Below are 26,298 nucleotides of genomic sequence, written 5' to 3'. Positions count from 1 at the left end.
CATTAACAGAATTTAATTTAAACTGTTCTGCTCAGTGTATCCTTTCAATAAAATTGTCCCGTCTTTCGGTTGCTTCTTAACTCGGTTTGCTTAATTGATTGATTAACTTAGCCGCCACAAAAATAAACAAATAAATCAAAATGTTACTTTGGTTTTCGCCCATTCTGTCCAGATTCCAGATAATTGCATTGCAAGTCATTTGTATACTTGTGTTTGCTCTTGTCTTGCCTGGTAATGAAGATATTATGTGTCTAGTCCAGTGGTGGAGACGACTCTGAAGTAATCAAGTCTTAGGCCTGTTCTAATATGTTATTGTATCTATCCAGCACTGTACTAATATTGCTAGGGGCTCAGTGACTGATCTTTTCAACATTAAAGGGGTTGTCTGAGATTTTTATGATACTGAGGTCATCAGTATCTAATCGGTGGAGGTCCAACTCCCAAGACCCAAGCCAATCAGCTGTTTGAAGAAGCCATGGTGCTCTAATAAGCGCATCGGCCTCTTCCCAGGCCAATGATGTTACGTTCATCAGTCATGTGGCCTAGGCGCAGCTCAGTCCTATGCAAGTGAATGGGGCTGAGCTGTGATACCGAGCTCAGCCACTATCCAATGGATTGGGTTGTACCTGGTTAGCTGTGATGAGGAGACCACAACGCAGTAGTCTCCTCAAACAGATGATCGGCAGGGATCATTCCTAGGAGTCACCCCATCTCCCCCGATTCACATACCGATGACCTATCCTGAGGAGTGCTGAAGTTAGTTTAACTATAGTGTAGGTTGCAAACCCTAACCGGAAGCACCCGTTTTTGAGCTTGAGTCCCATGCCATTTTTTGGGTATTTTAGCCTGAGAATAGGTCATCAGTATGAAAACCCCTTTAACAGCTTTGTTCATTTTTGCAACCTTTTTTTTTATTGTTTTTGTCTTTAGTTTTGAGTCTATGATTGTGTTTCCATGGATACAGACTACAAACAAACCATGTGTAGTCTGATCATGCAGTCATTCTTCTTCTCATCTGTTGCCTACTTCCTGCTAACGTACATTGGGTTGGGAAGCAATAAGCAAGGGTCAGGTGGAAGAGAGTAAGGCTCTTTTCACATTAGTGTCAAGTCTTTACAAGGCTTAGCAGCTAAGCTGGCTCTATTTTCGATCAGATACTGCTGACTTTCTGCCTGATATTTTAGACAACAAGCACTTCAATCCAAGGGGAGAAAAATGCCTCTATAATTTGATGTCTGCTGGAACATGCTGTAAGATTTTTCATAGGGAATAGTGTTGATCGAGCACTAAAGTGCTCGGGTGCTCTGGCCGAACACATCGGGATGCTTGGATGCTCTACCGAGCACAATGGAAGTCAATGGGAGAACCCAAGAATTAAACCAGGCACCCCCTGCTCTGAAGAGGAGAGGGTGTCTGGTTTACAGAGAAAGGTTAGAAATTGATGGAAATACCACCAAAATGCTTTGGAAACACTATGGGGCGGACATCTGGATGCATCTTGGACTCCTATTACCTATCATAACACCCCAGAGTTGTGTTACTACACGTCTCTACCCCGCTACTATCTCCTAGGAGCCTTTATATGTCATCAGATGTAATTTATATTATGTCTTCCACAAATGTGCATACAAAACTATGTTAAAAGCAATTGTTCATGTAATTTGTCTGGTTACCAGTAGGTGGCAGCAACCCATTGGCAAGTATAGTTTAGTGTTTAGTGAATCTGAGCTTGAATGGATTATTCCAGCTCAGCTCCCCCTCCGTAGAGAGGTGGGCTGGTCCCACATCATGCAGCATGGGTGGAGAAGGAAGTTAGAGAGAAGTGTAGCCCACCCCCTGGTAGGGGTAGTGTGTGTGTGTGTGTGTGTGTGTGTGTGTGGAGCTTCCCTGCATAGGGAAGACAGCAAAGAGCTAGTCTCGGCTGAGACTTGGCCATATACCCAGTGTGAGCACCTTCAGCTCTGCTGAATGAGGAAAGCAGAAACTACAGACAACCTCCAGAGTTCCTGGAAGAAAGCATCCCCTGAGAATCCATCTGTGAGGAAGTCCAGTGCCTAGGAGAAGCCTATTCCTCCTCAGCTAGTCTGTCCCCATACAGCAGAAGGTACAGACAAGTGCAGAAGCTAATCCTGCCATAGTTACAGAGCTACCAAGCAGACGTTTATCCTGCAAGCTCCAAATTTAAAGCAGAAGTATTCATTCCTGCCAATGATTGCCAAAACCTGCTGGGACCAAGAGACCAAAGCTGTATACTGCTTGGATGAAAGTTACCTCAAGTAAAGAAACATTTAAACTTCATCTAAAGGTCTGGACATCATTTCTTCAGCAAAATTCCTCTCTTACTCCTACTATCACTACACTCAAATTTATTGCAAGTGAGTCTGGCCGTACCCAGGTAGGAGACACCGTGACACAACTAACATCAAGCTATAGAGACATTTTAGGCCATTACACCACTCTGGCATTCCTAATCTGGGATGTGCATTATAACACCTTGGAAGGGCCCTGGGATAGTACCCTGCGCACACTGCAATTGGCGTCACGAACAAATACAGAATATTATCCACCTAACTCGGCCACTGCACTAAAAGTGGTGTCAGCGAACCCGTTTCTGGTCACTGCACTATGACATACAAAACCACTGGCAGCCGGCGGCGCACTCTCCCTTCGCAGCGCCGGCAGCATTCCGCGCGCATAGTGGAGTGAGGACGCGGGCGGCGGCCTTGTCTCTATGGGGACCAGGGGGTGGAGAGGATCCTGCCGCCCATGCCTCCTCTGCGTGGTCAGCATCCTCCATCCCCTAGACAACAAGCAGCAGGAGAGCTGAGCGCTGATAATGATGATCAGCGCTCGGCTATGTTGGGCTGTGTTATGCGAGTCACGTGATGCTGGCCACATCATGTGACTCACCAGTCTGGGCTATTTAAGCAGGCAGCCTGCTGGCCAAAGCTTGCCTGTGATTGGTCTTTCTACCTTCACCAGCGTTCCTGTTGTTACCTTGCTATTGTGTTTGGACCTCGACCTTGTTACCTCCTTGGAATTTACGTGACCTCTCGGCTTCTCACTTTGGTTTGTGTTGACCTTGCTATTGTGTTTTCCCTTGTGTACCTGCGTGACCTCCTGGCTTTGATCTTTGCTTCCCTGACTCTGTTATGTGTTACTGTAGCTCTCTTTAGGCCCCTGCACATATCTAAGCTAGGGACCGCCGCCAAGTTGTACGCTGTCAGTTAGGACGGGCCATGCAAGTAGGTAGGGACAGAGCAGCGGGTGGAAATCAGGGCTGCACTCTTCCCACCCCTACGTGACAGTAAGCCTCAAAGTTGCTTCATATCTGTTGGATGGCTTGCGCACCTAGATCATTATCATTAGGGTGACAAAAAGTTTTCTGATTGTCGTAACATAATATTCAATAACCTTTCTATATAGTTTTGTTGTGTAAACTCATTTGCATAAACATGGCTATATGGAAAAGACATGCAAATGAGCAGAATCTGCCTTGTTTTTCAGCTGAAAAACTATTTGCATGGAAAATTTGCGATTACAATATTTGCGATCTACACTACTCATGAATAGTGCCATCTATTGGATTTATAGTCTTGTCATAAGACTATGAAACCGATAGATGGCGATGTTCATGAGTCATGAGCAGCGCCATCTATTGGATTCATAGTCTTATGATAAGACTATAAATCAAATAGATGGCGCTGTTCATGAGTCATGAACAGCGCCATCTATTGGATACATAGTCTTTTCATAAGACTATGAAACCAATAACATATAAAGCATCATCAATCCTTACATAAAGACGCACTACCATGAGACTACACGACAATAAATCCACATGAACTCCGAAATGAGACACTGTACACCTCCAGGAATACCTATAATAAAAAAGAAAACTTTAAACCGCATCACCTGTATATAAGGGGGGAGGGTTAGAGGGGGAAGGGGAATGTTTAGGGAAAGGATTATTGCACTGTTTATATGTGTTGTATCTTTGTTTTTACTGCACATATCTGTAAAAAAGGAATATGACCTGTAATTTTATCCAATATGTACCTTTAAATGTAAAAGCGCAAATTATTTTAAAACCTAATAAAATGTATAAAAAAAAGACTTTGAAACCAATAGATGTCGCTGTTCATGACTCATGAATAGCGCCATCTATTGGATTCATAGTCTTTTCATAAGACTATGAATCCAATAAATGGCACTGTTCATGAGTAGTGTTGATCGCGAATATTCTAATCGCTAATTTTTATCACATATTTTCCATGCATGGTGTTTCAGCTGAAAAACAAGCAGATTCAACTAATTTGCATATGCCCACTATTATGCAAATTAGTTTACATGACAAAACTGTATAGTAAGGTTATTTAATATTATGTTAGGACAATCAGAAAACTTTTTGTCACCCTAATGATAATGATCTAGGTGCGCAGGCCCACCCAAGCCATCCAACAGTTATGAAGCAACTTTGAGGCTCTCAGTCTGATGAGAGCTGGTTTTGAATGTCTCATAGTGCACAAGGCTGCCTTTGTAAGGCATGCTGACTGTATCTGTCTCATGGATAGATTGTTGGATTGCACATACTCAGCTTTTGGCATATAGTGTTTGTGTGATTGTCTATTGTATGTCATAGGTAATAGGAGTCCAAGATGCATCCAGACATCCTTCCCATGCTGTTTTCAAATCATTTCGGTGGTGTTTCCATAAATTTCTAACCTTTTTCTCTGAACCAGACACCCTCTCTTCTTCAGAGCAGGGGGCGCCTGGTTTAATGCTTGGGTCTCCCATTGATTTTCATTGTGGTCGAGCATACACAGTCTTTGGCCGAACACTGTCATGTGCCGAGCATAGCAATGCTCGCTCAACACTAATAAGGAACTCAATGGGAATAAAGTGCCATAATACGCATGTCTGCATAATACATAAAACATAATATATATATGTGTTAAACACAGGATGGGAACGTATGAGTAAGATACAGAACTTAGTAGAATTTTCCGAAATCATATACCACTGTATATAGAAAGCTCGGCTGTAAACGGAAATATCCACGTGAATTCCCCATTGACCTTTTCTTGTACTAAAAGAATATTTTCTAGCTTATATCTTATATTTTGTTTTGGACACAATTGCTTAATATGTGATCCAAGATATCAGGATTGGGATTTTCATACAATATTTAATTTCCCATTGTAGTGTAATGTTAGGAAGATTGTGTATGGTGGGCTTGGCTTTTTCCTCTGTACATATCATATTCCTTTCCATACCCGTCCCACACAGACTTCCGAGGCAATGGAGGCTTCTCCTGGCATTCCACAATTATATGAAGGAATACTTTACCAGTTGATCCTAAATAGTCAATGATGGAAGTGAATGTTTAAGTATAATAAAGACATGCAGCCTCGGTGGAAAGTCCAGATTGCTGCTGTACATGATCCTATTATCCTCAGTCCCAATGTCCTCAGACTACACACATTGATACAGTTCCAGGATATAGTGTGGGAGATGTATGTTCTTTTTCCAGAATGTAAGACAAGTACAGTAAAAAGAAATACAAAGAAAATCTGAAAATATATGTAATATAAATGTAGAAATAATAATAATATAAAAATAATAATACAGTTAAAAATGTAGAAATAATATAAAATAATAATGCTGTAAAAAATAACGCAAAAGAGCCAAAACCCAGACAGACATTATTTGCCTGGCTGGACTTCAATTCTTATTATTATTAGTTTCATATGTTGATTGTATTTATTTTCAGATTTTCTTTGCAGTGATATCTTATTTAACATTATATTTAACAGTTAGGGCTGTTTCACACAAGCGAGTCCATTGGGGGATCACGCCCCATGTGTGAGTGTGATCCTCCGCTCTGGACTTGCAGGAGCGCACGGCATTATCATGATTTATAATGCTATGTGTCTCTGCATGGCCTTTTTTCCACAGAATCATAGTGACATAAAGCTGTCAGTATGATTCTGTAGAAATAAGGTCAAGCAGAGACACATAGCATTATAAATCATGATAATGCCGTGCGCTCCTGCAAGTCCAGAGCGGAGAATCACACTCACACACGGAGCGTGATTCCCGCAATGGACTCGCTTGTGTGAAACAGCCCTTATTAAAGACATATATCACCACTTAAACCCTCACCTATCCCCAGAATGGAGGTCCCTGAACTAAAAAGGTGGAGGTTTACAGTATATGCATGGCAGTTCCTATTCACTTTCAACTTTGCAAATGTTTTGTTCTGCTGTTTTCCTGACTCCTATAGAAGTGACTGAAGTGAGCTCTACAGATATCCAGCCACCTCTCCATTCATTCTCCACCTGGATATTGCAGCTAACTGGCCAGGTGGAAGGGGGATTAGAAGATTCTGATTCTTGAGATAGGTATGCATGGGTGTCTAGCAAACATTTATGGTGCATAATGAGGTTTTGCCATACCGTAAATGTCTAAGATGGGAATACCCTCTAAGATCGGTGGAAGGCCAACCTCTGGGACTCCCACTTGTCCTGAGAACAAAGAGGCAGGGGTCCTCTCGACTTTATCTCTGCACAGCAATGCTCCTGGACACCAAATGTACGGGGAACTGCGCATAGCTTATTTCAAGTGAATGGGGCTATGTTGTAGTTTATTGCACAATGGATGGATGGGGTTGTCATTGTGCAGGAAAGTTTTTGAAGAAGTCACATCTTTTAACCAGCATACAGAAAACACAGTGGTAAAAGTTTTTCTTTTTTTTTAACAAAACAACTCAGTAAATTAAAGAGTCATCAGAAATAATGTTATGTAGCTGACTGACATTAGCGATGTGCTAATGTCAGCAGTACATAGTGTGCTTTATAACTCCCTGCCTGCCGCCGTTCTCTTAAAATAAGGTGACTGTGTTTAGTATTCGGCGCAGGCGCAGTGAGTGAAGGACGCGTTCCTGCTGCCGGCTTTCTCACTGCACCTGCGCCGAAGAAAGGAAGCCGGCATCAGGAGCACGTCCTTTACTCACTGCGCCTGCGCCGAATACTAAAAGGGAAGGCGCAGGCGCGGGATTTACGGGACACTGAGGAGAACTTGAAAGTCAATCAACTGGACCTGGGCGTGCCAAAGGGTGCGTAGACCGGGCCTCTAGGTGCTGAAGCAATGCCCTAATAGCACCTAGAGGCTCCTTAGCATATTTCAAAGGTCTTTATTTTAAGAGAACGGCGGCAGGCACGGAGTTACAAAGCATACTGTTATGTACTGCTGACATTAGCACATCGCTAATGTCAGTCAGCTACATAACGTTATTTCTCATGACAAAAACCCTTTAATAAAAATTATAAGAGTTAGGTAACATGCATCAAACAAATCTCATATTAATCTCCCTTAATTTAAAATATACCTTTTATTAATGTAAGAAGGTACAAGGAATCATCGTGGATGATAGGTACGTGTCACCGAGGTTCATGGCCTCGGTGGAGTAAGAGCCGATTTTTTTTGTGTCAGCAGCAGTTGCTGTTTGTCACTTTGATTTTTAGTATGGCTGTAATAGCTGATCTGGGACAGCTCTTACTGAGAATAGTCAAAGTGCTGGGTGGGTGACTACTCCCCATGTTCCAGGCCGGGTTTTGCCAGGCAAAAAAACCAGCCAGCACTGCCAGGTGAGGAGAATTACCTCCTTCTGACAATGGAGCTCAGGAGGTCTGTGTGCTGTGGGCTGTGTTGGGATCTGCGGCTTGAGCCGGGCTGGAGGGCTCAGACCCCTTTGAGGGCAAACAGGCCGCCTAACGCCTGCCTGTGGACTTGACAAAGCAGAAATTCCAACAGGTTGTGAAGTAACACCCAGGAGAAAAGGTGACTGTTTTGTATATGAACTTTTCATGTGTGGGAACAATCACCAAGCAACTTGCGTTTTTGTTTAGGCTGTTGTGGAAGCTACAGCAGCGAGAGACGAACCTGCACCAACGGGAGGCTAATAAGCAACAGCAAGAGACCAACCATTTGCTGCTACAACACGTGATGGCTTTGAAGACAGCAGGAACAACCCCAAGCGTCTACGATGCCCGGAAAGCAGTTCATGCAGCGATCCCTAAGATGACACCCGCAGACGACATCAAAACCTACCTGGCGAGATACGAGAAAGTGGCCACCAGGGAAAATCTGCCCCAAGACTAGTGGGCTGAGGTCATCGCTCCTTTCCTGGCATCAGAGTCCCAGCGCGTATATTTCGACTTGCCGGACGATCAAGCAGCCGACTACCCGAAGGTAAAGGGTGAGATTTTGGCAAGACGGGGTAAATGTGTTGGTCCGGGCCCAGCGGGTACATCAGTGGGGGTTTAAGCCAACTGAGCCCGCGAGACCCCAGTATTATGACTTACTCCACCTTTTGCAAAAGTGGCTACAGCCTGATGTGCTGAGTCCCACGGCTATGCTGGATAGACTATTGGCTGACATATTCTGGAGAGCGCTGCCACCCGCTCTCCAGCTCTGGATCGGCCAGGTGTCTCCTGGAAACGCCCTGGAAATAGTGGACCAGGTGGAACGCTATGAGGCCACTAAGAATCTTAAGGGGCGCTTTTTCAGAAGGGGGGCAGGTAAACTCCAGAACTCCCCACCCCAGGCCCAACGGTATGAGCCGGTGAAACCCATCTGGGAGGTTTCCACTATGGGCCGGACCCAGGTAATCTGCTGGCAATGTCAGGAACCTGGCCATATAAGGGCTGAGTGTCCCCATTGGGTTGAGCCCATGGACACTAATTGTGGTTACCGTCAGTCACTGTATGCTTCGAAACTGTGTGCCACAGGTACCCCGGAGGCTCTAGACCACTTGTGCCAGGTGGAAGTGTGAGACACTGAAGCTGAGATGCTGCTGGACTCAGGGAGCTTGGTGACGCTAGTAAGGGCTACCCTAGTGCGGTCCGCTGAGTATACTAGCTGGAAAGTTGGGGTGATGTACATTCACAGAGACTTAAAAGACTACCCAACAGCGCTGGTGACTCTAACCACGGTAGCCGGCAGGTGAACCCACGAAGTGGCAGTCGTCGCAAACTTGCACTACGAACTCATAATAGGGAGAGACTTTCCTCGTTTCCCAGCTCTATGGCCAGTTGTGAGAGTGACTGGTACCCCTGAGTCAGGGGTGAGCCCAGGAGATTGGCCTTGTTCAGGAGGATGGCCAGAACCCTGGGTACCTGAGGCCGAAAGGCCAGCAGTAGGGGTTACCGCCACCTCGGTGGAAGAGGGGGAGACAACCCTGCGTAGGGTAATGGTGGGAGACGTGGGGGAATTGCCAGCAGAATCTGAGTTGGCAGACCTCAACGTCTCGGGGAGAATTTCGGTACAGCCCAAAGCCGAGATCCAACCCTATCCCGGGCTTGGGTGAATGTGGTAATAGTTGAGGGGTACCCTGTTTTGTGGTCAACCAGAACATGCTATATCGGGTAAACCAGCTGCGGGGTGAGCCCATTGAACAGTTGGTGGTGCCCCGGGCTTATCGAAAACTCGTGTTAGAGTTAGCCCACCAACATGTTCTCGGGGGTCATCTGGGACTGCAGAAGACACAGGACCGGATACTACAACAGTTTTACTGGCCCAGTGTGTTTAGAGAGGTGGATGACTTTTGTAAGTAAGTCTTGCCCGACCTGCCAAACAACTAGCCCACAGCACCTGTTCCGCATTCCCTTAGTGCCTCTCCCGATTATCGAGACTCCATTTGAAAGAATCGATATGGATCTCGTAGGCCCAGTACCGAAGTCCGCTAGAGGGCACCAACATATCTTGGTAGTCCTAGACTACGCCCCACGGTACCCGACATACATCGGCCAAACTCATAGCAAAGGAGTTAATGGAGATGTTCTCCAGAGTGGGGATACCTAAAGAGGTTCTGACTGTTCTCTGTCCTCGTCTTCTCCTTTCAGACCAGACCACCATTTTTACGCCGTTTTTGATCTCTGCAGTTTGACAAAAAAAATTTTAGTTTACTACTTTTCCATCATCCTACCATCTTCTAGACAAAACATCCTTCTACCCCAATACTGTGCACTGTGGTCCCCAATAGTGCCCCCAATATTGTGCCAGTATCAGGTGCGGCACCTGAGGGGTTAATTGTGCGGATCACAGCCCCCTGTAAGAGATCGGGTGCTGCTAGGCAGCAGGGGGCAGTTATTACACAGTTCTCAGTATATTCTAACTTGAAGCGTCCCCATCACTATGGTAACGCCTCTGTGTTAGAATATACTGTCGGATCTGAGTTTCACGATCTAACACTGTGTGTATTTCTCATACAGCTTCCGGCCTGTGAGATCCAGGGGGCTGGATCTCACAGGCTCTTCACCGGAAGGCAGCGCAATGCCTTCCTTAGGCATCGCGCTGCCTTCCATGCCATCGGGTCCCCCCCACAGCCCCATAGGGACCTGATGGCACCGCCGAATACCGCCGCCCGACACGGGGGGGGGGGGGCCCCCCGCGCATTTAGCAGTGGTGCCTGCTCAATGATTTGAGCAGGCACCGTGTTTCAATCACCGCCCGCCCTCTTGAAAATAATACTAATGATAATAGTTGAAACATGTCGTCGTCACAGGTGTTGAATTCCTTCGAGTTTCAAAACATTAGGAATTCAACGGACAGAAAAGGCTTTTTATGCCGCTGTATTTACCTAAGACAGGGACCAATATTTGTTCTGGGTGGTGGTGGATATTTGTGGGTTGGCATGAGGAAATTCAATTAAACGTGGTCGTCACAGGTGTTGAATTCCTCCGAGATCCATGCCTCATTCATTTTTAGAATTGTGAAGTAGTCCACACTGTTGTGAGTGCGCATATCGGTCACGATCCCCCCTGCTGCGCTGAATGTCTTTTCGAATAGGACACTGGACGAGGGGCAAGCCAAGAGTTCCATGGCAAATTGTGCCAGCTCTGGCCACAGGTCAAGCCTGCACACCCAGTAGTCCAGGGGTTCCTCGCTTCTCAGAGCGTCCACATCAGCCGTTAACCTGATGTAGTCGGACACCTGTCAATCTAGGCGTTCTGTGAGGCTGGATCCGGAGGACGGCTGTCGATGGGTTGGCTGCAAGAATGATCTCATATCCGAAGCGACAACACATCTTCAAACCGCCCTCTTCTTGCATGCACTGTTGGATTGGTACCCGCAACTGTTTCTCTGTGAGTGGAAATTCCTCTGCCAGCGCCCGCAAAAGCAGAATGCAGCATTTCTTGAAGCAAGGCCTGGAAGTGCTGCATTCTGACAGCCCTCTGTGATGCTGGTAACAGGTCTGCCATTTTGTGTTTGTACCAGGGGTGTCTAAGTACATTGCCACCCAGTACTGGTCCTTGCCCTTTATGCTTTTTATATGGGGGGTCCCTCTTCAAACACTGGAGCATGAAGGCCCCATTTGCACTAAACTGGAATCAGTGGAGTGGCTTGGCTCCTGCTCATCGTCCAAGAGAATGTCGTCCTCTGTCTCCTCCCCCCAGCCACGGACAACACCATGGATCCCAGAAACATTTAAAGCATGCTCTTCTTGCTCCTCCTCCGCCCTGGCACCATCCTCTTCTGTCTCCTCTTCAGACTCCAGTTGACTTGTCTCAGATGGAGTAGCCCCCCCTGGGAATTCATCCAGCATTGCGACTTCCTCATCTTCCTGCTCCTGCTCCTCGACGGCTTGATCAATGACACGATACAATGCATGCTCCAGAAAGAAGACGTAAGGTACAATGTCACTGATTGCGCACTGGCTGCGACTAACCAGTTTGGTGATCTAATCAAATGGCTGCAGAAGTCTGCATGGGTCGTGCATGAGCAGGCACTGGCGCAGTGAAAAAAAAATAGACTCCCCAGAACCTGTCCTGCCGTAGAGTTCGTACAGGTAGTCGTTAACTGCACGTTTCTGCTGGAGCAGCCTATCAAGCATATACAAGGAGGAGTTCCATCGTGTCGGGCAGTCACAAATCAGACATCTGACGGGCAGTTGGTGTCACCGCTGAACGTCAGCAAGGCGAGCCATGGTCGTGTAAGATCTAAAATGGCCAGAGAATTTCCTGGACTGCCGCAAGATTGGCCTGTGACTGCAAAGCTGAAAGGAGTGCAGGACCGGTGTGGCTCTTGGCTTTCAGGCACAACAGCCGCAGCACAGCATGGCAACGTCTCCCCTGGCACGTCGAATGGGTTCTGGAGAGCTTGGGGGCGCAGCAGAAGAGGCAGTAGCAGTGGAAAAGGAGGAGTCAGCCGAGGAGAAGACGGAGGATGGAGTAGCAGGAGGAGAAGAAGAGGCAGGCCTGCATGCATTCCGTGGCGGTAACACCAAATCCACACGGGTGCCACGGGTTGCACGCTTGACAGCCGTAAGAAGGTTCCCAGTAGGTACCCAGTACTGGGTTCCCAGTAGGTACCCAGTAGGCAGTAAAAGTTATGTACCTTTCCTTGCCGTGTTTGCTAGACCACGTGTCTGTGGTCAGATGTATCTTGGATCCGACACTGTGTGCCAGAGATACATTCACTTGCCAGTGAATGTGGCCAAATAGCTCCGGGATGCCCTTCTGGGAGAAATATTTCCTTCCCGGGACCTTCCATTGCAGTGTGCCAATGGCCACAAATTTTCTAAAGGCCCCCGAGTACACCAGTTTAGGCTACTTTCACACTAGCGTTCAGAGCGGGTCCGTCTGATGTCTGCTCAGACGGATCCGCTCCTATAATGCAGACGTTTGTATCCGTTCAGAACGGATACGTCTGCATTATAGTTTGAAAAAAATTCTAAGTGTGAAAGTAGCCTGAACGGATCCGTCCAGACTTTACATTGAAAGTCAATGGGGGACGGATCCGTTTGAAGATTGAGCCATATGGTGTCATCTTCAAACGGATCCGCCCCCATTGACTTACATTGTAAGTCTGGACGGATCCGCTTGCCTCCGCACGGCCAGGCGGACACCCGAACGCTGCAAGCAGCGTTCAGGTGTCCGCTTGGTGAGCGGAGCGGAGGCTGAACGCTGGCAGACTGATGCATTCTCAGCGGATCCGCGTCCACTAAGAATGCATAAGGGCTGGACGGATGCGTTCGGGGCCGCTTGTGAGCCCCTTCAAACGGAGCTCACGAGCGGACACCCGAACGCAGGTGTGAAAGTAGCCTTATATGGCAGTAGTTGGGCAAGAGGGTTATCCGGCGTCATCATCTTTTTTCGCTCGAACATTGGGGCCATGGAAGCCTGTCTTTTGCCAGATGAACGCGATGATGGCATGGTGGAAGGTGGAGTGGAGGACAAATGGGAGTAGAGAGGAGAAGGGGAAGGAGAAGAGGCAGGACATGGAGCACCAGGGTTCTGATGGTATTGCTCCCACTGGGCTCGGTGATGGAAGGCCAGGTGCCTTCTTAAGGCGGTCGTCCCAAGGTGAGTGTTGGTCTTACCGCGACTTATGCGTTGACAGCACAGGCTGCAGATGGCAACACTATTGTCAGCAGCGGACACGTTAAGAAAAGCCCACACCGCGGAGCCAAGTGCCGGCGTCCTGGGATCGGCAGATCTGACCGTACATGGATGGCTCGTTCTAGATACATTAGCAGTCTGCTTTTTGCCTCCTGTGCACTGTAAGTTCTGCCTGCTTCTCCTCCCCATCTGCTGCTCCGTCTCTCCCTCTGAACTTCCCTCATCTTCCTCTCTTGTGGGCACCCACGTGACGTCCATAGACACATTATCATCGTCCCCATCACCACCACAGACATTAGAGATCTCGGACTAGGCAGAAACAGCGGGGACCACGCTCCTTGGGTGGCGACCATTGAAACCTCCTCTTCCTGATCCGATGCCAAGAATGGCTGTGCATCTGTAAGGTCTTGTAATGGATGGAAAAATAATTCCTCTGACTCGAGCGAAGGGAATATGGTGGTGGTGGTGGTGTCTTTGGGGGTGCACACAGCAGAGTATGAAGAGGGTGCAGAAAGAGAGGATGAGGAGGGTGCAGATGTGGAAGGCTGAGTGAGCCACTCAACCAAGTCTGGTGCATCCTTTGACGTAATTGCACGCACCTTCTGCAACTTCCCACTTAGGCTCTGGCCTGGTGCACCTGCCCGACCCCTACAACCCCTGCGGAATGGCCTATCTCTTCCTCTGCCTGTCATTTTCAAAATGACCCTGTGACAAAAGTCCCTATAGAAGAGCAGTATTTGTGGAAGAATGTATATCACACACCTGCCTCAATCAGTTTTTTGGGGGGAGCAACTGGTATATTACACCAGTAGAAATTATTTGTTCCAATGGCGTTTGTCACTTTCTGTAGCTGAGGTAACGCAGCAAAACCGCAAACAAATGCTGCACTACCCAAATGCACTATATAGAAAGTATATTATTGGTATATCACACCCCTGCTTCAATCAGTTTTTTTGGGGGCAACTGGTATATCACACCAGTAGAAATGATTTGTTCCAATGTCATTTGTCACTCTGTGTAGCTGAGGTAACCCAGCAAAACCGCAAACAAATGCTGCACAATACAAATGCACTATAATATACTTTCTATGTTAGAAAGTATAGAATAAGTATATTACACCCCTCAGTAAGTCAAACCTATCGATATCACACCTATACTAGTCCTTAAAAGGACTTTTGTGGCCCTATTAGCTAGCGTTTGGTGTCCCTAACAGTCTGTCCCTGCTCCACACAGCAACCTCTCCCTACACTGGCAAAAGACTGAATGTAAAATGGCGGCCAGATCAGGTTTATTTATAAGGTAGGGGGTATGTCCATGTGCTGAAACATCTCAATTGGCTGTCCTGTACCACCTGATGGATGTGTCATGGGTCAAAGTTCTTCACAATGTAAAAGAATATGGCGCTGGCGGTCATCTCCATATGATCGCCCGTTCGGCGAACCGCGAAAGAGCAGAGTTCGCCTCAAAACGACGCCGGGCGAACCGCAAGGCCATCTCTAATGGCAGACATCCACGTGGTCTGTTGGATATAGCCAAAGAGGCGTGGGAGCAACTACTCACACCATATAAAAGCGCTATTGAATATGTTACCCAGATGCAGGAACGTATGTATACCGTGTTGCCGCTGGTAAAGGAACATATGGAGGCAGCTCAGCGAGCGAAAAAGTCAGATGTATAATCAGCAGGCTCGGGTCCGTATCTTTAACCCGGGAGATCGGTTTTTGGTTCTTGTACCGACAGTGGACAGTACGTTACTGGCTAGGTGGCAGGGACCCTACGAGGTACTCGAAAAGGTTGGAGTAGTAAACTACAAGGTACACCAGCCAGGGCAGCAGAAGCCGGAGCAGGTGTACAAAGTGAATTTGCTCAAACCTTGGAAAGATAGGGAGACCAGTACTGACGATAGCCCGCGGCCGAGATTTCTAGGAGCAGAGGTTCCGGCCCCTCAGTCTGATGTAAGGGAAGAGGTTGCCACAGTGAAGATTGCTGACAGATTCTCCTCTAAACAGACTCAGGAGGCTAGGGAGTTCATCAGCAGGAACACGGATGTGTTCTCAGACCTCCCTGGACGCACTTCCATAATCCAGCATGAGATTGTGACTGAGCCTCAGGCCAAAATCCGGTTGAAACCATACCGGGTACCTGAGGCTCGGCAACAAGCCATCTCAGAGGAAGTGCAGCTAATGCTGCAACTAGACGTCATTAAGGAGTCCAAAAGTGAGTGGGCAGTCTTAATACCAAAGCCAGACGGGACGTTACGATTCTGTAACGATTTCCAGAAACTAAATGAAATCTCTTAGTTTGATGCATATCCCATGCCCCGGATGGATGAGCTGATTGAGAGGTTTGGACAAGCCCGGTATTTTTCTGTTTTGGACCTCACCAAAGGGTACTGGTAGGTACCCTTACCGGAGGCTGCCAAAGAGAAAATGACCTTCATTACACCGGAGGGACTATACCAATATAAGGTGTTGGTCTGCATGGCGCCCTCGCCACTTTCCAAAGGCTAATGGACATTGTGCTGCGACCACATTGTCTGTACGCTTCGGCTTACCTGGACGATATTGTCATCCACAGTACCGACTGGGAAAGTCACCTGCTCAAAGTGCAGGCTGTAGTAGACTCCCTTCGAAACGCTGGACTAACCGCTAACCCAAAAAAATGCACGATAGGGTTAGAGGAGACAAAATACCTGGGGTATGTCATTGGGCGCGGAGTGATCAAAACCCAAGTAAACAAAATAGAGGCGATAAGAAATTGGCCCCCGACCTGTCCCCACTAAACAAGTAAAGGTTTTCCTAGGAATGATAGGCTATTACATGAGTTTATTCCCCACTTTGCTACTGTAGCCATGCCATTGACATGGCTCTTGAAGGGACACAAGTTAGTGATGGTTCACTGGAATGACCGGGTGGAAGAGGCTTTCTCTGCTTTGAAGTCGTCCCTGTGCGGGTCCCCGGTTTTGGTGACGCCCGACTTCAAGCGGGAATTCATGGTACAGACAGGTGCCTCCGAAGTAGACCTCGGTGCTGTACTGTCTCAGGAAGTCAATGAGGAGGAGCATCCCGTTGTCTTCCTAAGCTACAAGCTCACCCCAGCCGAGACCAGGTACAGTATAGTGGAGAGAGATTGCATGGCTATTAAGTGGGCACTCGAGTCTCTCCGCTATTATTTGTTGGGGGGAACATTCGGCCTGGTGATTGACCACTCCCCTCTCAAGTGGATGAGCCAGGCCAAAGAGAGAAATGGCAGTCACCAGGTGGTTCCTGTCCTTTCAAAACTTTAAGTTCTCCGTAGAACGTGGATGCCCTGTCCCGAGTATACTGTATGGTATGTGTTTACCCCCTCAGGGTTGAACAAAGGGGAAAGGTATGTAAGAAGGTACAAGGAGTCATCGTGGATGATAGGTACGTGTCACCGAAGGTCCTGGCCTCAGTAGAGTAAGAGCAGTTTTTTATGTGTCAGCAGCAGTTGCTGTTTGACACCTTGATACTTAGTATGGCTGTAATAGCTGATCCGGGACGGCTCTTACTGGGAATAGTCAAAGTGCTGGGTGGGTGACTACTCCCCATGTTCCAGGCCGGGTTTTGTCAGGCATAAAAACCAGTCAGCACTGCCAGGTGAGGAGAATTTCCTCCGTCTGACAGTGGAGCTTAGGAAGTCTGTGTGCTGTGGGCTGTGTTGGGATCCGCGGCTTGAGCCAGGCTGGAGGGCTCAGACCCCTGTGAGGTCGAACAGGCCGCCTAACTCCTGCCTGTGGACTTCACAAAGCAGAAATTCCAACAGGGTGTGAAGTAACACCCAGGAGAAAAGGTGACTGTTTTGTATATGAACTTTTCATGTGTGTTAACAATCACCAAGCAACTTGCATTTTTGTTTTGCTTTCACGTGTGAATAAACACTGATGTTTTGAACCAAGAACTTGTACTTTGCCTCTGTGCTACACCCGCTAATCCTAACTACCAGAGCGGGTCCCCACATTAAATATACATTAAAGAGCACTTTTCACCATTCCTGACATGTCTGTTTTGAGAGCTTCATGCATTCCCCAAGTAATAACAATTCTGTAACATCTATCCTTATGTCTGTATGTTGTCCCATTCCTATATTATTTCTACTAGAAGTTATGAATTTCTAGCTGTCTGCAGTAAGTGTATCAGAGGGGAGGTAACCAGTTGGGGGGGGGGGGGGTGTACCTGCACAGTCTGAAAATGGCAGTACTGATTGGACAGAGTGAGTCTGTGCAGGGACCCCCCCCCCCCAACTGGTTACCACCCCTCTGTACCCTTACTGAAAGCTAATATCAATTCATTCATAACTTCTAGTAGAAATAATATAGGAATGGCAAAACATACAGACATATGAATAGATGCTCCATAATCGTTATTACATGTGAAATGCATGTAGCTATTAAAACAGACATGTCAGGAGCGGTGAAAGGTCCTCTTTAAAATATAAAAACCTCTCAAAGAAGTGTAATTTTGAATCTTAAACAGTCATATGATACACCACCTATATAGGGTCTGGGTTATAGGCAAGTATATCAAGTATATTATCTGGATTGTAAACAAGTATGTGAAGAGGTAGGACATAAGATGTCCTTCTTTACTCACGGTTTGTTGACACAGGATATCATGAGAGGATGGTATTATAGGTATCTTTTATATTCTCATCTTTTGATGTTCGACATACCCCAAATATCTCTCCAGATCCAGGTGTTATTGGAAACAGTATATATATCCCTATTCCATCCCTAGATCTCTCCCTGCCTACAGGCAGAGAACCCGCCCTGAAAAAGGTGAGACCCCACGTCTTGGTGGCTAAACCCTTACAATCCCTTTCCTTACCCTAAAAAGACTGAATGTTATTCCCAAAGAAAAGCAAAAGTATAGATAGATTCTCTTATATACAGGGCAGTCCCTAGAGGACATTAAAGAAGATATATTCCCGTTCCAGTGTGTCCCAAGGGACACAAAAAAGAAAAATATCCCAACGCTGCGTTTCCCCAGTATTTTATTGGTTCTTCAGGGGGTAATATAGTATTTTGGAGTCAGACCGATGGGGATCCAATGATTCAATTCCTTGGCCTTAAATCTCCTCCAGATAAAATCCCTGTAGTTGGGAAAATGGACCCTAGATGTGGGTTCCAAATGTATGGCGTCTATATGCTGATCAAACTTGGCGCCTTCTAAAGGGAGCATTCCTATAGACTCCTCCCCTACATTTCCTGTTTCAGACCCCACCTCCTCTATTCAACAAAACTACCAGAAATATCTCATACAGGTTATGAAAAAAGTATCTCATATATATCCTCATCGCTGTAGCTCACCTAAAAATACGATGAATGCCGCTATGGAATGTATATCCGTTCTACTACGCGGCGGAAATCGGAAGTGACATCTCCTTCCCTAAACTGGAAGTTGGCCATGAAACATAAACAATTTATCAGGGATCTCACCTTCCGTGAAAAGAGAGCTTTCTAATTCCTAAAAGGGGAAGACAAACCCACTACAGTAAATAAAGATTATTCTACTACAGACGTAGATTATTCAGACACTGATAGGAGCACTAATAACAAGCCCCCAAGAAAAGGACATGGTAGGGGAAATAGGGGTGGAAGATGGCCCTACCGAAGTCAAGAGAGACCACAGGAAGACACCCCAAAAGCCTCATATGGTTCCCCATTGGGTGGCTCTTCTTCCAATTTTTTGTCGAGGGAAGGGGGTACCAAACAGGTCCTCCATATTATCTAAGAGACACGGATACTCAACAGCGAGAATACAAATACAAGTGAATGAAAATCAAGTAGTAAACCTTTCAGGGAAAACTCTCTCATTTAATGAACTATAAGTGCTCTCCAGAGGCCTTTCATTTGTTCCGACAGTAAACTTTTACCCCTTTTCCTGGGTGCTGATTGACAGGGCCAGCATACGGGATCTTTCTCTGCTGGCCCTGTTTGCATTCAAAATCTGGCACCTGCGCCGTACCTGTCTTCAGTCGGCGCAGGTGCACTGAGAGGCGGACGCTCGGTCGGTCGCTCCATCCTCAATGCGCATGCGCCGATGACGTCACATCTACACCCGGCGCATTGAGGAAGGAGCGACCGAGCGTCCTCCTCTCAGTGCGCCTGCGCCGACTGAAGACAGGTACGGCGCAGGCACCAGATTTTGAATGCAAACAGGGCCAGCAGAGAAAGATCCTGTCCGCTGGCCCTGTCAATCAACATGCGGAGGGGGCGTCTCTATAGGATAGGAGGATGCGGCTGCTACCAGCAAGTAGCCTCCCTACTTGCTGGTAGCAAGGTAATTTGCATATTTTAAAAGTAAGTTTTTAACAGAATCTGCTGAACGAAAATGATTAATTACAGTATGTATGCATAAATCGCATTATAGGCATTATAAGTAACCAAAAAAAAACTAAACTGTTTAGTGGGGTGACAGAAGCCCTTTAAGGAGAGGATTGTGGAACATCTAAAATCCCATGGATTGAAAGATGAAAAACAGCATGGGTTTACTTCAGGGAGATCATGTCAAACTAATCTTATAGATCTTTTTGATTGGGTGACTAAAATAATAGATGGAGGAGGTGCAGTAGACATCGCTTATCTAGACTTTAGTAAGGCTTTTGATACCGTCCCACATAGAAGGCTTATCAATAAATTGCAGTCTTTGAGCTTGGACTCCCATATTGTTGAATGGATTAGGCAGTGGTTGAGGGACAGACAACAGAGGGTTGTAGTCAATGGAGTATATTCAGACCATGGTCTTGTTACCAGTGGGGTACCTCAGGGATCTGTTCTGGGACCCATATTGTTTAATATCTTTATCAGCGAAATTGCAGAAGGCCTCGATGGTAAGGTGTGTGTTTTTGCTGATGACACAAAGATTTGTAACAGGGTTGATGTTCCTGGAGGGATACACCAAATGGAAAAGGATTTAGGAAAACTAGAGGAATGGTCAAAAATCTGGCAACTAAAATTTAATGTTGATAAGTGCAAGATAATGCACCTGGGGCGTAAAAACCCAAGGGCAGAATATAAAATCAGTGATACAGTCCTAACCTCAGTATCTGAAGAAAGGGATTTAGGGGTCATTATTTCAGAAGACTTAAAGGTAGGCAGACAATGTCATAAAGCAGCAGGAAATGCTAGCAGAATGCTTGGGTGTATAGGGAGAGGCATTACCAGTAGAAAGAGGGAGGTGCTCATGCCGCTCTACAGAGCACTAGTGAGACCTCATTTGGAGTATTGTGCGCAGTACTGGAGACCATATCTCCAGAAGGATATTGATACTTTGGAGAGAGTTCAGAGAAGAGCTACTAAACTGGTACAGGGATTGCAGGATAAAACTTACCAGGAAAGATTAAAAGACCTTAACATGTATAGCTTGGAAGAAAGACGAGACAGAGGGGATATGATAGAAACTTTTAAATACATAAAGGGAATCAACAAGGTAAAAGAGGAGAGAATATTTAAAAGAAGAAAAACTGCTACAAGAGGACATCGTTTTAAATTAGAGGGGCAAAGGTTTAAAAGTAATATCAGGAAGTATTACTTTACTGAGAGAGTAGTGGATGCATGGAATAGCCTTCCTGCAGAAGTGGTAGCTGCAAATACAGTGAAGGAGTTTAAGCGTGCATGGGATAGGCATAAGGCTATCCTTCATATAAGATAGGGCCAGGGACTATTCATAGGATTCAGATATATTGGGCAGACTAGATGGGACAAATGGTTCTTATCTGCCGACACATTCTATGTTTCTATGTTGTTTGCGCGCAGGTTAAAATGGTACAAATTCTATAGGAACAATGACAGAGAGAAATGTGCCAAATTAGGCATTCCCTTGGACTGTCTGGAGGGTACTAAATTCTTGTGCCTTTCGGGGTGGGTGCTCTGCCTGTAGGCAGGGAGAGATCTAGGGATGGAATAGGAATACATATGTTATTCCCAATAACACCTGGATCTGGAGAGATATTTGGGACATGTCAAACGTCAAAAGATGAGAATATAAAAGATACCTATAATCCTATCCTCTCATGATATCCTGTGTCAACTAACCGTGAGTAAAGAAAGACATCTGGGCTTTGTCCCACCTCTTGATATACTTGTTTACAATCCAGATCCTATACTTGATATAATTGCCCATAACCCAGACCCTATATACTGTAGGTGGTGTATTATATGACTGTTTAACCCCTTCACTACCGAGCCACTTTTCACCTTAAATCCCAGGCCGATTTTTGCAAATCTGACATGTGTCACTTTATGTGGTAATAACTTTAAAACACTTCTGAGATTGTTTTCTCGTCACATATTGTACTTCATGACAGTGGTAAAATTGAGTAAAAAAATGTCATTTTTATTTATAACAAATACTAAATTTCCATTTCTCTAATTTTATAATAGATAGCAATAACTCCAAAAATAGTTATTGCTTTACATTCCCCATATGTCTACTTCATGTTTGGATCATTAAGGCTTAGAAGTTTAGAAGCAAATCTTGAAATTTTTTAAAAAAATTCAAAAACCCACTTTTTAAGGACCAGTTCAGGTCTGAAGTCAGTTTGTGAGGCTTACTTAATAGAAACCAACCAAAACTAACCCCATTTTGCAAAATACACCCCTCAAGGTATTCAAAACTGATTTTACAAACTTTGTTAACCCTTTAGGTGTTTCACAAGATTTAATAGAAAATGGAGAGGAAATTTCAGAATTTCACTTTTTTGGCAGATTTTCCATTTTAATCCATTTTTCCAGTAATAAAGCAAGGGTTAACAGCCAAACAAAACTCAATATTTTTTGCCCTAATTCTGTCGTTTGCATAAACACCCCATATGTGGTCGTAAACTTCTGTATGGACGGCACACGGAAGGGCGCAGAAGAAAAAGGAATGCCATTTGGTTTTTGGAAGAGATATTTTGCTGGACTGTTTTTTTGACACCATGTCCCATTTGAAGACCCCCTGATGCACCCCTAGAGTAGAAACTCCCAAGAAATTACCCCATTTTGGAAAATAGGGAATAAGGTAGACGTTTTCTTGGTTTATTTTAGGGTACATATGATTTTTTGTTGCTGTATATCACACTTTTTGTGAGGCAAGGTTAACAAAAAAAAGCAGTTTTGGCACCATTTTTATTATTTACAATGTTCATCTGACAGGTTAGATCATGTGGTATTTTTATAGAGCAGGTTATTACGGATGAGACAATACCAAATATGACAACTTTTTTGGGTTTTGTTAAAGTTTTACATAATAAAGCATTTTTGAAAAAAAAAAGATTTTTTAGTGTCTCCATATTCTGAAAGCCATAGTTTATTTGATATTTTGGGCAAATGTCTTATATAGGGGATCATTTTTTTTCAGTATGAGATGACGGTTTGATTGGTACTATTTTAGGGTGTATATGACTTTTTGATCGCTTAGAATTACACTTTTTGTGATGTAAAGTGACAAAAAAAAATTTTTTGGGACACTTTTTTTATGCTATTCACCTGAGTGGTTAGGTCATGTGATTTTTTTTATATAGCAGGTTGTTGCGGACGCGGCAATACCTAATATGTATACTTTTTTTTATTTATTTCACTTTAGCACAATAATAGCAGTTTTGAAGCAAACAAAAACATATTTTAGTGTCTCCATTGTCTGAGAGCCATAGCTTTTTTATTTTTTGACCGATTGTCTTAGGTAGGGTCTAATTTTTTGCGGGATGAGGTGACGGTTTGATTTGTACTATCTTGGGGGGCATATGCCTGTTTGATCGCTTGGTGTTGCAAATTTTGTGATGTAAGGTGACAATAAATAGCTTTTTTTGGCACTGTTTTTTTTTTTTTTACGGTCTTCACCTGAGGGGTTAGGTCATATTATTTTTATAGAGCAGGTTGTTACGGATGTGGCGATACCTAATATGTATCAGTTTTTTTATTTAAGTTTTACACAATGATATCATTTTAGAAACAAAAAAAATAAATCATGTTTTAGTGTCTCCATAGTCTGAGAGCCATAGTTTTTTTTATTTTTTGGGCGATTGTCTTAGGTAGGGTAACATTTTTGCAGGATTAGATGACGGTTTGATCGGCAATATTTTGGGGTGCATATGACTTTTTGATTGCTTGCTATTACACTTTTTGTGATGTAAAGCCTCATGCGCACGTCTGTGGAACACGTACCGTGAGATACCGGCCTGGATCCTGCTGAGTGCCGGAGCGCATGGCGTCATTGGTTTCTATGACGCCGTGCGCTTCGTGACGCCGCTGATGTACAGTAATACACTCCTATAGATTATACGAGTGTATTACTGTACATCAGCGGTGTCACTAAGCGCACGGCATCATAGCGCACCAGGCTATGAGCTGTGCGCTACGATTGGCCAGCGCTGCAGCAAGGGACAACCCTAATACAAAAACTCTGCCCCATACAAAAGAGGGAGCTTTGCACACTGGAGCCTATACCGGGCGAACGGAGCGGTGCCCAGACATACTAGTAAGTGCAGGGGGACCCCTGGGCGCCGCTCTGCCCACTGATATAGTTAGTTTTTAGTTTTTAAACTAGTGAAAGGTCCTCTTTAAGGAGACTGGAGTGAGAAACAATAATTCTACCCATTTTTATAAGTGTTAATGTCATTTAGTTCTAAGAAATCATTTGCCATGTTTGAAGCCATCACCTGTTCCTGCTGTGACCACGTCCTGAGGAAGATTATTAGACAGATTTACAGCCCTTATGGTGAAGAAGCCTTGACGCCTCTAGAGACTGAAATCTTTCTTCTCCAGTCGGAGGCAGTGCCCCCTTGTTTTTTGAGGGCATTTTACATGGAACAGTTTTTCACCGTATTGTCACGTTTGCGTGTGGGAGGGAAACACCACACCGAACATAGGAGGGAAAGGGGTGAGGGAATAAGGCCTGGAAACTAGGGAAAGGAGATGAACACCTCCTAGTAAAACCCTAATCAAAGTCCTGACTAACTACCAGTATGAACAGACCCCAGAGGTAGGTGAGGTCATACACCAAAATACCTAGTGTCCTAACTGACCCCATAGGACCCTGGTACTAATGTCAGGACTGAGACAACCTGTTCTTCTGAAAGGAGGGACGAACATGAGTCACTCTCAGGCATTAATACAAATGACAGGGAAATGCAACACACAAAATAACCCAAACAAAATACAAAAAGAAAAAGAAAACTCTTAAAGGGGTTGTCCGGGTTCAGAGCTGAACCTGGACATACCCTTATTTTCACCCAGGCAGCCTCCCCGATGTTCCGATGCGCTCCCTTACCCTGCTAAATCACGCAGGGCACGGGCTCTTTTGTTTTCAATAACTTCCGCCCGGCAGTGTGTTCGGTGACGTCACCGGCTCTGATGGGCAGGCTTTAGCGCTGCCTAGCTGTTTTACTGGCGATTTAGCGCAGGGCAAAGTAGAGCATCGGTGCATGAACTGCTCCGATGCTCATGTCAGGGGGGCTTCCGGGGTGAAAATGGAGGTATGTCCGGGTTCAAGCCGAAACCCCTTTAACTTCATGTGGCTATCCACAACTCCAACAGAAGCTATAAACCACATAGCATAGTGGGAGAAACAACAATAAATAGAGAAGGTTAAATGAACACAATAGCCATACCTGGGAAAAGAAGGTCTGGCAAGCACCAGAAACAACACAGACATCATTTGATCCAAACAGAAAACATTCAGATCAAACCACGTGTTACCAGTCTCACCGATCTCCTGCCACCTGTCGCGGGAACGTCCGTGACACGTATTTTTTTGTATGGTCCATTTATATATCTGTATAGGTTAATCATGTCTCCCCTTAGATGTCTCTTGTCAAAACTAAATAAATTTAATTATTTTAATCTTTCCTCATAACTAAGAGCCTCCATGCCCCTTATCAGTTTAGTTGCTCTCCTCTGTACTTTTTTCCAGCTCCAAAGCATCCTTTCTATGGACTGGTGCCCAAAACTGAACTGCATATACCAGATGAGGCCGCACCAACGCTTTGTAAAGTGGTAATATTACATCCCTTTCCCGCGAGTCTATGTGTCGTTTAATACATGACAATATCCTGGTGGCCTTAGAAGCAGCAGATTGACATTGTATGCTGTTATTTAATCTAGCATCTACAAGGACACCCAAATCCTTCTCTATAGGTGATTCTCCTAGTATTACATCTAGAGATGAGCTAGTCGAAGTTGACGAAGTGGAATTCGATCCGAATTTCAGGAAAAATTCCATTCGCACCGAATCCGAATTTCCTCACGCTTCGTGATAACGAATCACATTTTTTCCTAAAATGGCTGCTGTACGTGTGAGGACATAGAGCAAGGAACTATGGGAAGGCGAGATCACCCATAATGCCATGCATGCAGCCAATCAGCAGCCAGCCAGCCCTGTAATGTCACAGCCATCTTGGATTCTGCCATTTTCCAGTGAACTTAGTGCAGGGAGAGACATCAGCAGGTGCTAGGGACAGTGCTAGAAAAGACTTTAAAACTTTTATTTTGCTTTATAGAAGTTCAGGGAAAGGATAGGGAGGAATCATTCCACAGTATTGAAGCAGAACAGGGTTCAGTAGGGAAGGTTACAGCCTGGGTAATAGGAACAATCCTATTACACCTTGCTGCACTGACTGCGGATCCAAATTGCCATTATACAGCTCTCTAATTCCAGCAAACCGTTCTTGTTATTGGGGTGCAAGTGCTATTTGATACAGACATTAACAGGGATTATTACGAGGAAATATTTCTACGTCTCATTTGCCCTTGTGTGGTGCAGTTATATGTTCTAAAGCATTTTTTGGTTTGTATTAGTGGGGAAAAAAAGGGCTTATTAGCCGTTGTGTGGAGAACTGAGAAAATTACAGCCCTTTTTGCATGTATTAGTGGCAAAAAAATATATACTATTTGCCG

The sequence above is a fragment of the Bufo bufo genome, chromosome 2, assembly GCF_905171765.1.
Source record: "Bufo bufo chromosome 2, aBufBuf1.1, whole genome shotgun sequence".
In the NCBI taxonomy this organism is placed as follows: Eukaryota; Metazoa; Chordata; class Amphibia; order Anura; family Bufonidae; genus Bufo; species Bufo bufo.
This window is presented reverse-complemented; position numbering follows the sequence as displayed.